The sequence below is a fragment of the Apteryx mantelli genome, chromosome 10 (assembly GCF_036417845.1).
Source record: "Apteryx mantelli isolate bAptMan1 chromosome 10, bAptMan1.hap1, whole genome shotgun sequence".
In the NCBI taxonomy this organism is placed as follows: Eukaryota; Metazoa; Chordata; class Aves; order Apterygiformes; family Apterygidae; genus Apteryx; species Apteryx mantelli.
In genome coordinates this window covers 754,802-768,468 of record NC_089987.1, presented here as the reverse complement: position 1 = coordinate 768,468, position 13,667 = coordinate 754,802, and the positions used below count along the sequence as shown (strand labels likewise).

Genomic DNA, 13,667 nt, shown 5'->3' with positions numbered 1-13,667 from the left:
CAGTGGCACACACCAGAAAAATAGGTTTCTTAAGTGAAGCCTGATCCTCCATCCATGTAATTTGAACATAAAACCTAGAAAAGAAGCAAAGCAAAATGAAGTAATTGCCAAACACAAATTTTAATAGATCTAATGCTCTGGAGGATCTCTGTCAGGGGAGTTGAATTTGGATTTGTTTGTACAGATGAGACTAAATGGCACTTTATCGCTGCTACAGAATTGTTCCACGAGCTGTGTCTGTTGTGCGAGGTATTTTCTGTTATGGTGCAGTCCTGCAGAAGTTGACGTATTGATGGAGCCTGAAGAAGGCTTCCTAAGGAGTAACCTTCTACTTTCTCTTGTTTGCCCTTTTTTCACCTCTCCTGCTCAAGTCTTATGTTTTGTGTGTTATTTGCTTTACTAGTTCATCAGTTAACCCAGTATGTATATAAGCTGTTGCGTACAGGAGCTTTTTTCTTATCTATAAAGACAGATGCACGCTGTAGTATGCAGCACGCAGTAGTATCCGGGCTCAGCAGGCCAGGTGAAAGAGGGAACCTAAATTCTGTGGCTCAGACTTTAGCATTACTTTAGATTTTCCCTATCTGTTACATATAGTCATGAGGTAACTCTGAGTTGTTCTGTAAATTGCGCTGATCATGGCTAATGTTCTTTCCCTGCCCTGATTTCACCTCTTCTTCTGCCATTAATAATAGATTCCCTATCCCTTCTAGCTTTACAAATGCCAGTCAGCGTTTTTTCAAGCCTCTCAGCTGTCTGTCAGACAAGTAACATGTTGAATTAGGTTTTAAATGGCACCACGATGTTCTGATCCATTTGGGTTATTCAGGAGATGCTAGTAACGCCAAACACGCTCCACACTGACCCGGAGTGAAAGATGAGAGGCTACCAAGGGCTCCACGTCTGATAACGTGATAGCAAGACAAAGCAAAAATGAGCACGTTCAGCCCGTCGCTCTCTCCTGAAAGTTTTCCCACACTGGTATTATCTCCACAGACAGAATCTGGCAGCTTCCTTAATGCCCTGCTCATGTTCGACGCAGCATTGATGCAAACTTTTCTTGGAAAACAAGTGAGCCTGGGCGTGCGTGGTGCGCTGTGTCCTGACAGGCCGACGGTCAGGACCGGCATACCTGTTTGCTGGGGTGATGAGCACGTTGCGATGATCGTGCATCCGCGGGAGGTGGCAAGAGGTGAGAAGAGCAGATGTCGTCTAGATTTCTGAGCTTCATGGGGAGAGAGCAGATCTCTTCTAACCAGCTCTGTGGTGAAAGTAGTCAGGTGTTGGGTTTTTTTCTTGGTGCTGCCAGAGTACAAGCTTTATGTTCTCTCTACTATGTATTCCTGGAGAACTATCGTATGATCTTACAAACAGTGAAAATCCAAAAAGGCCCCAACTGGAGGGCAGTGAAGAGGGAGGGCAGAATTATTGTTATTCCCGAGTTTCTGGAGCACAAAGCTGTGGCTTTCAAGATGACTGGCCTTTTTCCCCTCCTGTTTTCACTGGGCCAAATTCAGACTTAGGTGTTAGCGGGTGCAGCTCTGTAAAAATGCTGAGATGCTGCACCTGTTTATACACCTCATTTTGGCCTTAAGGTCTTACCCTTTCCCAAATTCATCCAGGTGGGAAACAAAATAGCTGCTATACCCAAAGCTGGTGAAAAAACCCAGATGCATGGCCAAACAGGATTCAACAAACCTGACTTAGCTTTTCATGTTGTTTTTCTTTATTTAAACCACTTAAGACTACTTGCAAATTTATTAATCCATTTTCATGTTCCCTGAACATAATTCACAGTTCTTTTGACATTCAGATGTGTCCTGTGTGTGTGTGTGAGTGCTATTAATGTTTCTTTGTGATCACAGCACAGTTTTATATTATATTCTATAGCAGGTGGCCTTGACCAGAGTATCCTGGGTTTTCTTTTCAAGATCTGATGCTTTTGGATATTAATAGTTTAGCCGCAAAAGATCTTCATAGCTCTGATCAGAGACTGTCGTTCTATTTTAATATTCGTGTAGTACCATCGATGAGTGGGTGGTTGCTCTTGGTTGTCACTTCTGCTCCCGCTGTACGGGAGCAAAAATAGCCTCAGCCATATGCACAGGTCAGGGAGGTGGCGCAGCTGAGGCCGGGCAACTCGCCGCTCCGCAGGCGCTGGTGTGTGCCGGCGCAGGGGGCCCGGAGACGCGGGGCGAGCGCGGGCGGCCGCGCTCCTTTCCCCGCTAGCGGCGGGCCGTGGCACGCAGGCGCGACGGGCTGAGCATCCCCGCGGCACCGCCGCCGCTCTCGCGCTTGGTGTTCGCGCTCCGAGGGTGCGCTCCCGGTTCCCTTGCCACGACTCCGATCTCCTTTAGCCGCGTGGCCCTTCGCGTGCCCCGTTTCAAGCAGGCACGCGGCGGCGGCGGCCTGGTGGAGCCCTTCCTGTCTGTCGGAGCCGCGCTCTTATTAAGGCTCCCCCTCGCTTATATCTGTTACTTCCTTCCTTTCTGAAGGAGTCAGCTTGATTCAGTACTTTGGGGACTTGGTGACATTAATGTATGTTTTATGTAACATGGAGTCATTATTAACAGAATCCTAGATCATAAAAAAGGTATAACCGGAGCCAAGGAGGGTTTTTCCCCTTGAAGATAATAGCCGTCGCGCTGAAGAAGAGGGGCAGAGGTCGGCGAGCGGCTGCCTGATTGGGCGCTCGCGCTCTGCATTGACATTTCTGCAGTTTCATCAGAAAGTCTAAATAATCCATGTGAAAACTGAGGGTTATTTACAGAAGATATATACGCACTGCGTGAGCCTGTGAGATACTGAAGACATAATCTTGGCTCTTGGTGCCTGCTTTTTGTACAGCGATACCCCCGCTGCTGCTGCTGCTGCTCTTGACGTACAGACATATACAGCCCGCGAGCCAATTCCTGCAGCTGGGTGGGCAACTGGGGGAATAGATGGAAAAAATGCAAGAATCCGAGAACATTAAAATGCAAGCAGTCAATGGTTTCGGGGGGGGGGGGAGAAACAGGTAGGCAGGATGAGTTAGTTGGGCGCTGCTCTGGGAATGGGTGGTGGGAAGAAGGTGAGGTGCCCTGAGCTCGAGGTCCGAGCTTCCTTGGGCATGGAGGGGTTTCAGGGCTCCTTATTTTGGGCTGCTCTCCTTCCCTCTGCCACCCCACCCGCTCCCCCAGCTCACACAAAATCTTTTTATATTCTGTGTTTTGAACATACGCTTTCTTTAAGCCAGCAAAAGGGTTAGCTAGAACTCAGATGCAGTTTGTGGAGGGCCCTAACCCGAAGACCTTGCAAGGAGAAGGAGCCGAAGTCACCTGGAGGCTTCGGCAGTCTGCAGAGCCGCCCCGAGTGCCGTCCCGCGGCCCTGGCCCGTGCTTCGCCTTGCGTCCTTCCTGCCACCCTTCTGTGCCACCAGAATTACCAGCCAGTTCATGTGTTCCTGATCGCCATGCAATCCTGTACTTTATTGTCAGTTTTTAAACTGATACTTGTTTACGAGCAGCTGAAATGCCTGATGTGCTTTTTAGACCTCTGTTTTAATATTTTTGCATTTGTTAGTAAATTGGTTTCGTTTTATGTAAATTGACGTGTGATTGTTTGGGGAGGGGGGGAGGATTTGGGATGTTTTCTCTAAAGGCTTTATTAAAGAATCATGCACTCTTATAATCATATAAAAGAAATAGCAATTATACTGTGCACAGCACGACAGCTCCTTTTCACCTCTGTTTCAGCAACACATGCAGTGATATATTATAATATGCAATGCAGGGTAGCATGTGCCTTGCAGTGCAGTAACGGTGCAGCCGCCAGCAGCGACGCTCGTCCTCCCGTCCTGAACCCACGGCTGCAACGGCCTGATGCAGGTGGACGTGAGGCATCCGCGTACCCGCTGCGTATGCAGGTGCTAGTGGACTAAGAACGTCTCTGTCCTGGGGTTCAGCAAGGACACGCACGATTTCTCGTAGTATGCCGCGAACCAGTTCTTGAAAGAGTTCAGACTTGTATGGGGTCAAAATCTTTGGATGTCCCCTGTCTTGAAAGTCTCCAGTATGAGCTGTTTAAAGAGTGGATGCTTGTACATAAGTTGTCAAGTTGGTTTTCATATTAGGGAGCCCAAGCCCAAGCACATCCCGCTCTGTGGACATCGTCATGGGCACTGAATTTTATTATTAATATTTTTAAAGAAATACTAAATGAAGTGAATCTTCTTGGCTACCTCTTTAGCTCCATTTCTATTCTAAAAACATGTTGGCAGCTGAAGGCTTCTAACTTTTCTCCTCTTCTGTATACCTAATGGTTTTCTTTTATGTCGTCTTTTCGTTTTATTCCTGAACGGGACGCAGCCGTGAGCACGGAGCGCAGGAGCTCCCCGCGACACGGCAGGTGTGCTGGGAGGGCTGACGTCAGGCCGCGCAGGCGGGGAACCTGCCTTCCTCGCCGGTTCCTTGCGTTTCTGCTGCTGTCGGACATACGAGAACGCTGCCTGTGTTTTCTCCCTTCTCTCTCACCGGTTTACCTTGCAGTGGAAGTATAAAGAATTAATTTTCTGATTAATCTTCCGATAATCTTCAGAAATCCTTTATGTTAAAGGAAGAAGAAAGAGCTGGTTTTGTGCAGTTAAACTGGCTGTAAGAATTTTAACAAAATGATACTTGGCTTTTGGGTTCAGTAGTCAGGCTGGGACATCAAGAGATACCCTACTCTAGCTTTGGGTGTATGCGAGTTTAGATGTGGTGTGAAATAGTAATGCTGCCATGGCCATGCGTTGAGCTCCCTAAATCTCAGACTTGACACAATTAGTTAGAGCTTATTAAAATGAATGTATTTTCTATTTTCATTTGTATTCTGCTTTCTAACCCTTTTCACCAGAACTACGAGAACTAGAAACATCTTTTAAAGTGAAGGCTGAGCTTCTTACATTATTGGGTGAGTCCAGAAGCAGGAGCTTTAAGAAAGCCACCAAATAGCATGAGATAAAACCTCACCAGTAAAACCTTGAGAGTTGTCAGTGCTAGATTTGAGTTACTTGGTTTAAAAAAAAAAAAAAAAAAAAAAAAGTTTGAAAACCAAGCTTTAGGCCTCAAACCAAATACTTAGCTGAGTTTGCAAAAGAATAAGTCAGTTCTCTGAAGCAAAGCACATTCAGAGCCATTTGACGTTTTAGTTATAAACCCTTCTTTCAATTTGCTTTGAGATTAAACTTGGCCACAAGGTCACAGCCTAGGGGGAAATTTTGGAACAATTTTCAAAGCGGTTAATTTGGACATTTTTCAACTATTTAAATGCAAATACAAATGAATAAATAATTTATGCATTGCTTTAACTGAAAAATATTTTCGTTTAAGAATACACAAATTGTCCCACAATTAGTACAGCTTGTCTACAGAGCAGCTGGCAGTTTGGAAAAACAAGTTATAAACCTGGGAAAGGGGCCACTTAGCTCTCTGTACCTTTTCAGTTGTGTTTACCTTTGTATCTGTTGCTTTGACTGGACTGTTAAGGAGTGAATGAAACTGTGACAGTACAGTAATAAGCACTTTAAAAAAAGATTATAGAGCATATTACAAAGTTATTTAAAAATCATTATAATACAGTAATAAAGTTAGATGATATGTTTATAGAGGAGTTTAGTTGTTGAAGAATTCCAAACTGTGGAGCCAGCTCTATCAGCAGGCTGAAGTGACAAAATTAGGCTAACTTTAAAAGATGTCTGCATGTTTATACCAGATGAGGATTTGGCAAAATGCGTGTAATGTTATAAATCCATTGTGATTTAATACTCGTCTGTAGAAGGCTCTTTCTAGGAAGGGTATGAAGAAACCGAGTGCCGTGTGTCAGACGTGCAGGCACTGAGATGTCGGGCAGGGCAGCAGACTGGGCAGGATGCATTTGAAATAACACCTAAATTTGCTCATAGCACGAAGGGAAAGATCTCCACAAAATGCGTAAGCAAAGTAGATCACCTCTGCCTAAGTAAATATGGGTACAAGGTCTCTCACAGTAGTATAGGAAGTGCATGGAAATAACGTATTTACAAAAACCAGTTGTAAACAGTTTGTAAAACTATGTTAACTTGACAAGCAATTGAACAAGAATGAAGTTCTTTTAGACAAATGCAGATGTTTTCTCTGTTTTGTTTTGTTTTGTTTGAAAACGTTGTGTGTGGAAACGGAACGTTTTCTTTATTTTTGAAAAACAAATAAAATGTTTTGTTTGGGTCAGGCACAATATTCTTCCTGAACAAAAAATATTCTTAGTTTTTTTCAGGACAAAAAAGGTTTTTTTCTCATTTAATACGGAACAGTTCTTGCAGGCTCCAGTTTTTATGGTCAGTCATCAAACCAAAAATAAGCAGCAGTCATTATGCAATCTCTCTGTATAAAAATCTGATAACGTTATGCTGCGAAACAAAATCAGAAAGATGGAAGAGTCGATGGTCAGGATGACCCAGGCACTCGGGGTGTCGCACGTAACTCTGAATTTCCTGCCTTTTGTCATACTGTATCATACTCTGGGCACTGTTATCTCTGGTTGATTTTGCTGGTTAATGCTACAGCAGACTGGGCTCCTTTTCCTGTAGATATTAATGGCCACAATGAGGCTATACTAGTCCTTTCAGCTACGCTGCGGTGAATCCCTTAATCTCTTTAAGTAGCTACCCTGTTCTCATCTCCTCGTGCTCATCACCTCCTGTAGCATCTATATCCCAATCCTAATCTGGAGTTGAAAGTAAGTAGGGGTTTTTTTTTGTTTGTTTGGTTTGTTTTTTTTTAAACTTTCCTTCTACTTGAGTTTGCTGTATAACTAAGGAAGCCGAAAAAGCAGCACTGTTGTCTTTAACACTTTCGGTGACAGTTGTTTCTAAGCACATTTGCTTTGCTGAGCGCAGAAGAGCTGTGCAGAGAAGTTGGAGAGCAACACGAAATGCATTCGTGCTGGCAAAGCGCATTAACCCCTCCTACTATGGCTTTCCTCTATAATTTTGGGAAAGTGACCTTTGGTCCTTGGTCTCTGTTGCTATAAACCAAAGCTTCTGTGGTCAAGGGGTAAAATTACCTGGGACTAGATCAAAATCGTAGTGGCTTTAAGCATATGGTTAAGTGCTGTGTTGACCTGAGGACACGGGCTCGTGTTGTAGTCCTGTGGTTCTGATCATCTTTTCCAAACAAACTGCAACGCCGTTTCTTGCAGTTGGGGCTAGTACGGATAATCCACGGCTGTCTAGGGCACAGGAAGAAAAACATAGGCTGGTTTAAAATAGCAGTGCCAGAATCCTAACAAGATCACTTAAGGGGGAAAAATTTTTTTTTCTGCATTTTTATTGATTTTCAATATTGTACAAAACCCAGTCATGTAAAGCAATAACACGGAAAAAGATACAATCATTGAAAAACAATTACAGATCAAATGTCCTGTTCTTGAAGTCAAACTACGCACCCAACCTGCTCTTTCTAGGTCAAGCCCCATTTATTATACAAGCTAGTGGGATAAAAACTAGGATTTAAAACTTAATAATAAGATGCCCTGTTGAAATACTGCAGTGGCAGCTTTCCTCCGTGAGGTACTGACCACGTCTCTCCCTTCTGCAGTCGGCAGCTCTTTGCCAGCGTGTCCGGTTCCCATGTGTTTGGCATCAGCGTGTTGTCGCAAAGCAGAGAACGACGTAGTCCGCGTGAATCCTCTTTGGAGCAGGACGTGGCGTTTTGTGAGAAGGTTTCAGTACGCGTAGCAGCACAGTGCTGCTGGTGTGCCTGATAGGTTGCACAGAGGATTTATGTACCTTCCACAATTCCTCAAAAACTAATCCCAGAGCTCAATAAAATGACTTTATTTGCTGAGTGAAGCAAGGCCGTACACTTAAATCAATGGCGTTTCTGTGTTTGTGTGTCTGTTACGTTGGGTACAAGGGTCCAGCCAAGTGTACGACTACCTATATAAGCAATGGAGTACAAAAAACCTCTAGGGCTACTAAAATATTATCCTTGTTTTACCAAGTATGTGGCAGTTCATAATTTGTTATGAGTTAGCATAAATAGGTAAGAATCAACTTACAGTTAAGTTTTGTGGAGCATTAGTCTGCCTTTTTTGAGGTGTTTGCTCACATGCTGCTAATCTGACAAATCCAGTAATTCAGAACCAAAAGGCCGGGATCGTGCTTTCCTGACCCAGGGTGGTGGTGTCTGGGGGGGATGTTCGGAGCCGTCCTCCCGGTGGGGAGCAGGAGCTGGAGGACTCTCCCTCCCGCCGGCGGCCGCTCCTCTGCCTGGAGGAGAGACGCCTCCGTCGGCTCCGCCGGCGAGTTGCGCACCTTCAGGAGGGGCTGCTGGGGAGCAGAGCCCGTGAAATGCTTCATATTAATGACGCTGTTTTCTTACCATTTTCATCTCGGGCTTTTAAAACGATATTATATATGTAGTCAGACAAGTGCAGTCTGGGCGTACTCGTGCCCTGAGCTTATTTCTTTTGAGCATGTTTTCAGGGGCATGAAGAAGGGTAGGACAGTGCGTATGACATTCAGCCGCGTATTTTTCCTTAGCTCTTAATGCTGCTATTAGATCGGTTTGAGGTGAGTGGGGAAGATGAAGGGATGGTATTCCTCTTTCTGTTGCTTTTTTGTTTTCATTTTCCGTAACGCTTGCAGAGCTCTGTACGCCAGGTTTGCAGCACGGACACGTCGCAGGATTTTTGGTGTCTGGGAAAGAGGGGATAGTTCCCAATTTGCGCGTTAGCCGTGGCAGAGCAGGCCGGCCGTAGCAACCCGCTGCCGGGCCGTGTTTTCGCGCGCACAGGCATCCTGCAGGCCGGGCTGCACGGCCTCCGCACCCTTCGGTGCCTCCACGGCTATTTCTGACAAAACGGAGAGTCTTCTGAAGCAAAAGCTGGACGAAAGGGTCGGCGTGCCCCAGTCCGCCGCAGCCCGCAGTGATTCGTGGCAGGGTGCGATGTGCCCCCCTCCTGAATTAGCCCAGGGCACGGGGAATTTAGCACGGTGCTAATTGCGGCCGGGTGCAAACGAGCCGCCGTGGTACGCGGGCGCGCGGCAAGGCAAAGCCAGCGCCAGAGCCCTTCGGAGCCGGGCCCGGCGCGACGGTGCTGCCTGCGCGTGGCCGGCCTCGGCGAGCAGCGAGCCCCGGCGACCGCCCGCCGTCTCTCCGCCTCGCCGTCGGCCCTCTCCCATCCGCGGCAGAATCCCGAAGGAAAGATTTGCTTCTCCTTTCATCTGATCTGTCAGAGGATGGAGTAACGTGTTCTTCTGTAACTAATCTGTTAGCAGCAAAAGGATTGTTGTCTCATCTCCGGTATCATTCCAGAGACCAAGGGACTTTATCCTAAAACTCCCTGCTAAAGTACGACGTCATCATTACATTTTCTGTTCTGTTCTTTGTGTTTTTCCTGATAATTTCTAACTTTCCGTTGTGCTCTCCAACTGCTGCCGAATACTGAGTCGCGGTTTCAGGGAATACCCGGAGCGACTTCCGTATCGCTTTCCTGAGTGACCGCTGGTTCCCTGCAGCCATACTGTGAAGTTAGTTAGGAGTTTTTCAACTAGGGACCTGAATTTGCATTTTATCTCCCAGTCGCTGAATTCTGTGAGATTTTTCAGGAGCTCTTCTCGGTTAGTTTTCAACTTGACTTTCCCAAATATCTTTGTGTGTAAACGTTACTCTGCGTGTGCTGAGCCTCGTGCTCCCCGCCATCGCGAACGTTTGGTTTGTACCCTTTCTTCCCTATCTTTCTATCATTAATTCACGAGAAGATTAATCCTTCTTATCCCATGACCCCTTAGTTTCCTTAAGAGCCTTTAGTGAAGGATGTTCTGCAAAGCTTTTAGAAAATCTGATTCCCCTATGTCAGACCAAATTGCCCCTATTCAGAGTTGTTGTCTGTGTCAGAGAACTTAGATTTATAGGTATGAATTCATCCTATGGCTTAGTGACTCTCCCCCAGCATGCCATATTTATTCATGCCTGCTAATTCCGATTTTTCTTTACAGTTTTCTACCCTTTTGCCTGTTATGGAAATCTGACTTCAGGTCTGTAATTCCCAGGATCACTAGTAAAGCCCTTTTTAGAGGTTTGTCACCTTCCAATCCTCTGATACTAAGAAAGAAAGGAAGTTCAGCAATTTCATATTTGAGCTCCTTTAAAACTCTTGAGGGAATACCATCTGCTTCTGGTGATTTGTTACTCTGGTATATGAACCCTCCTGACCTCCTCCATAGTGAACATCAGTGCAAAGAATTAATTTAATTTTGCTGCTATGTCCTTATCTTCCTTAATTCCTCCCTTTACACCTTGATCATCTATCAGCTATGCTGGGTGACTGACAGGCTTCCTGCTTTTGTGTTTGGAAAGTTTTTATTAGCTTTCATAACCCAAACAATTGTTCCTCAGAATGTGTTTTGGCTTGCCTTATTGTGGTTTTACATTTCTCTTGCTAGACTTAACGTCCGTTTCTATTTTCATCGTTTAGAAACAACTTCCATTTTTCTGTAGGTATCTTTTTATTTCAAATAGCTTCCTTTTTTCTGTTGTTTATATTTAGCTCAAACCTTGAATCTGCGCCATTGCGCAGGCTTTATGGCACCTGCAGGAGCTGTGACCTCTCCCGTGCGGCGTCTCGTGCATGCCCACGTGCCGTCACGGCGTCTCCGTCCAGGCTCAGGCTCCCTGAGGCAGGCTGCAGGAGAAGCATGGTGAACGTGGCGGCTCTGCCCACGACCTCCACCTGCAGCCGGGCACGTTGCAGGCTCTGCTCCCTGCTAAGAGCGATCCCGTAGCGGTGGGGCCAGCAGCTTGTCGGGATTTCTCTCTCAAGGTCGTGCTTTTCCTCCCTGTCATGCAGATTAGGCTTAAATTCATGTGGTTAAACAGGACTCTTACCAGGGAAGAAAATGGTAAAATGCATTGAAGTATAGAAAAAGGTAGACAGAGGAGTAGAAAATTGAGGAGAGGAAAACATTACTTTGCTAGATTTCTGAAATTCTTTTTCATAAATTCATGGCAGCTGCAGAGTTGTGGCGGTACCAAGAGCCACCGTGGGAAGGGGAGAGGTCCCGTGTCTCGTGGGTCTTCGACACGGGCTCCACTAGCACATCGCGCCTTCTGTTCAGCGACCCAGCGGGATGCTGAAGTTATGCGCTCAAAGTGGGGCTTTCTGGTGGGAAGCTGAAGGCCGGTCCTGAAGGCAGCTGTTCTCCTAACTCTTCATTTCATTTCTTTTCCCTCCTTAGGTAGCTTGTTATTTAAGAAACAGTACTTGGCTGTAGTGGTTGAAAGAGACAAATAACACCAAAAAACTTTGATCTTTGCCCACAGACAAGTCAGAGGGGGCCATGGAGTACATATAAACTTGTGTGTTTTCCATTGGAAGGGCCAGCTATATGTAGTTCATTGGTTTTTATACATTAAGCCACCTTGGAAAGTTCAGCTGTGTGTTTTGTAGAACACAAAATGCACCTATCATATAAACATGTTGTATATCAACTTTCAGTTGTCTGAAATGACAATGCGAACTAGAACAATTGGGGATGTTGACTGAATTGGAACTGAACGCAGATAAAAAAAATATTGTTTATTCTATGCTATGAATAAACTTCTGGTCCTTTTGGAGTGTTATTCCACATTCTTCAGGATTCCTTATATGCTTCATATTTTTTCATTTGCAGGCATTAATCTGGAGAATCTGCACCAACTTCTTCCAGTCTGAATAAGAACCATCGTCCCTTCTCCACGTGTTGGCACTGGATCTTGCGCCGTTATCTTCACATTTCCGTATTGAGGTAGGGAGATCTTCTAAGACCTAATTGTCTTAAGCCTTGTAAAAATGATTTTTGTGTTGGTAGCCCTCCTGGGATGTGTAGTGTAAATAACATGGATTAAAAGAGATATGATTACATGTAATACAACCACGCTGTCTTCAAGCAGAGTTTTTAGAGGTCTGTGAGTCATTTGTCCTCTGTCATTCTGGTGAGCAGCAATGTTTGCTTGTGCTTTCTTCTAACGGGTGTATGCTTTTTTATAAATGCCATGAAGTATTTCCTAGCACTTGTCTTGTTAGTTATTCATCTTTGTGGGACAGTAATCTTCGCTCGTCTTACTTGGAATGTAATAAGATGAATGAAGAGGTATTTGAACAAGACCATCCCTGAGATACTGTGTTCTTTCTGGAGGTCTTCAAGCTGCTACCTTGGCAGGTTATAGCTCTGTGTGGGCTAGCGAGTAACCATACCGGCTCCATTATTTAATTATTTATCATGGCCCTAACCATTAGTTTCTGACATTAAAGAACAGGCCAAATGATTAGTGTCCTTGGCTTGATCTTCTTAGCAGGAAAACTGGCCCTTGAATTTCTGTCAAACAGGCCTAAGGAGGGGTGAGCAAATAACAGGACTCCTGACCTGTTTCATTTTCCATGTAGATTGTTGAAATTAAATCATATTCAGATGGTCTGTTTCAATTCTTAGATGCTCAGTTTCCAGAGATGATGGTGAATGATGTGCTAGCAGGAAAAATAGCTTACAAATAGGGTAAAAAACAAAACAAACAAACTTCTAACTTGTCTTGAAGAGTCTCTGCACCTTCTCCACTAGATTTGGCTCTGAAAAAGTACCTACTGTCCACATATAGCAATTTCATTCAAAATTCATTTTTATTTAACTGAAATTCACCAAATTACTTTAAAGTACCTGTTTTTAATATATCTGTGTATCTTGAGTCATTACACTGCCACTTATAATATCTGACATACTACATAATATCAAAGTATCTTTGTGTGGCAATGGTAACAGTAGAAAAAATAATGGTAGGCTTCGTGAATTACGCTGCGGTGTCCTCCATCTGTCTAGATTAAAAGCTGAAAGGTGCAAGTCTGGAGTTGGGTTTTTTTCCTTTATTTACTTTTTTCATCCTTTAAGGAAACTTCCTTGTTGCTTTCTTCATACATTTTTATGTGAAGTATTTTGTTTACAACATAGGTGCGCACTTTAGTTTCTTGAGAATCATCAGACTTATAAATTAAATGGAAACCTTGGGAAATTCTCTGATGGGCAAAGACATTTAATATCTTAGAGGATCCTGAGTTAAGCATCTACTTTTTCCCATTGAGTCAGGAGACTTTTTGAGGCCCTTGTATCCTGTATGTGTGGTGTGTGGTGTTCTTCAAATGTTGTAAACTGAATCCGGAGATTTGAGTGAAGAGTATTAACACTGAATTCCCACCCTCCCCAAGCTTGAACTAACATTTTTGACTTTGATTTGAGACTGAGAGGGAAAGATTAATGAAACAGAGAAAGGACAGAAAAGCAGACAGAAGGTAAGAGACAGAAAGGAGAAAGGTGAAGGAGGCTGAAATGGAGAAGCTCGGAAACATTGTGCAGTTGTGGCTTTTTCGTGCTGTTATATCTTGACTAATTTTGTTGTGTTGTAAATTGTTTGTATTCTTTAAAAACATTCAATATATACAAATGAAAACAACAGCTATCCTGTAGGTCCAAAGCATCACTGTCATTTTTTTTCTATTCATGTCCTGGTTAGTTACTAGGTATGTCGTGAACCATTCTGTGAAATGTAATGCACATCGATTCTATTAGAGTTTTCTTTAAAAAGCAAGTAAATTTCAGAACTGAGAGCTCAGTCTAGTAGTCTCTAGCTGATCAGCACTGT

At 44.3% G+C, this 13,667-nt stretch overlaps 1 long non-coding RNA gene across 1 annotated transcript in view; it reads left to right on the top strand.

Annotated features, from left to right (window-relative positions):
• LOC106498821 (uncharacterized) overlaps positions 1 to 11,862 on the top strand; it is a 352,888-nt gene extending 341,026 nt beyond the window's left edge. The window contains exon 5 of the long non-coding RNA XR_010885271.1: positions 11,672 to 11,862. This is a non-coding gene — a long non-coding RNA (uncharacterized lncRNA). The remainder of the gene's footprint in view (positions 1 to 11,671) is intronic.
• The last annotated feature ends 1,805 nt before the right edge of the window (positions 11,863 to 13,667 follow it).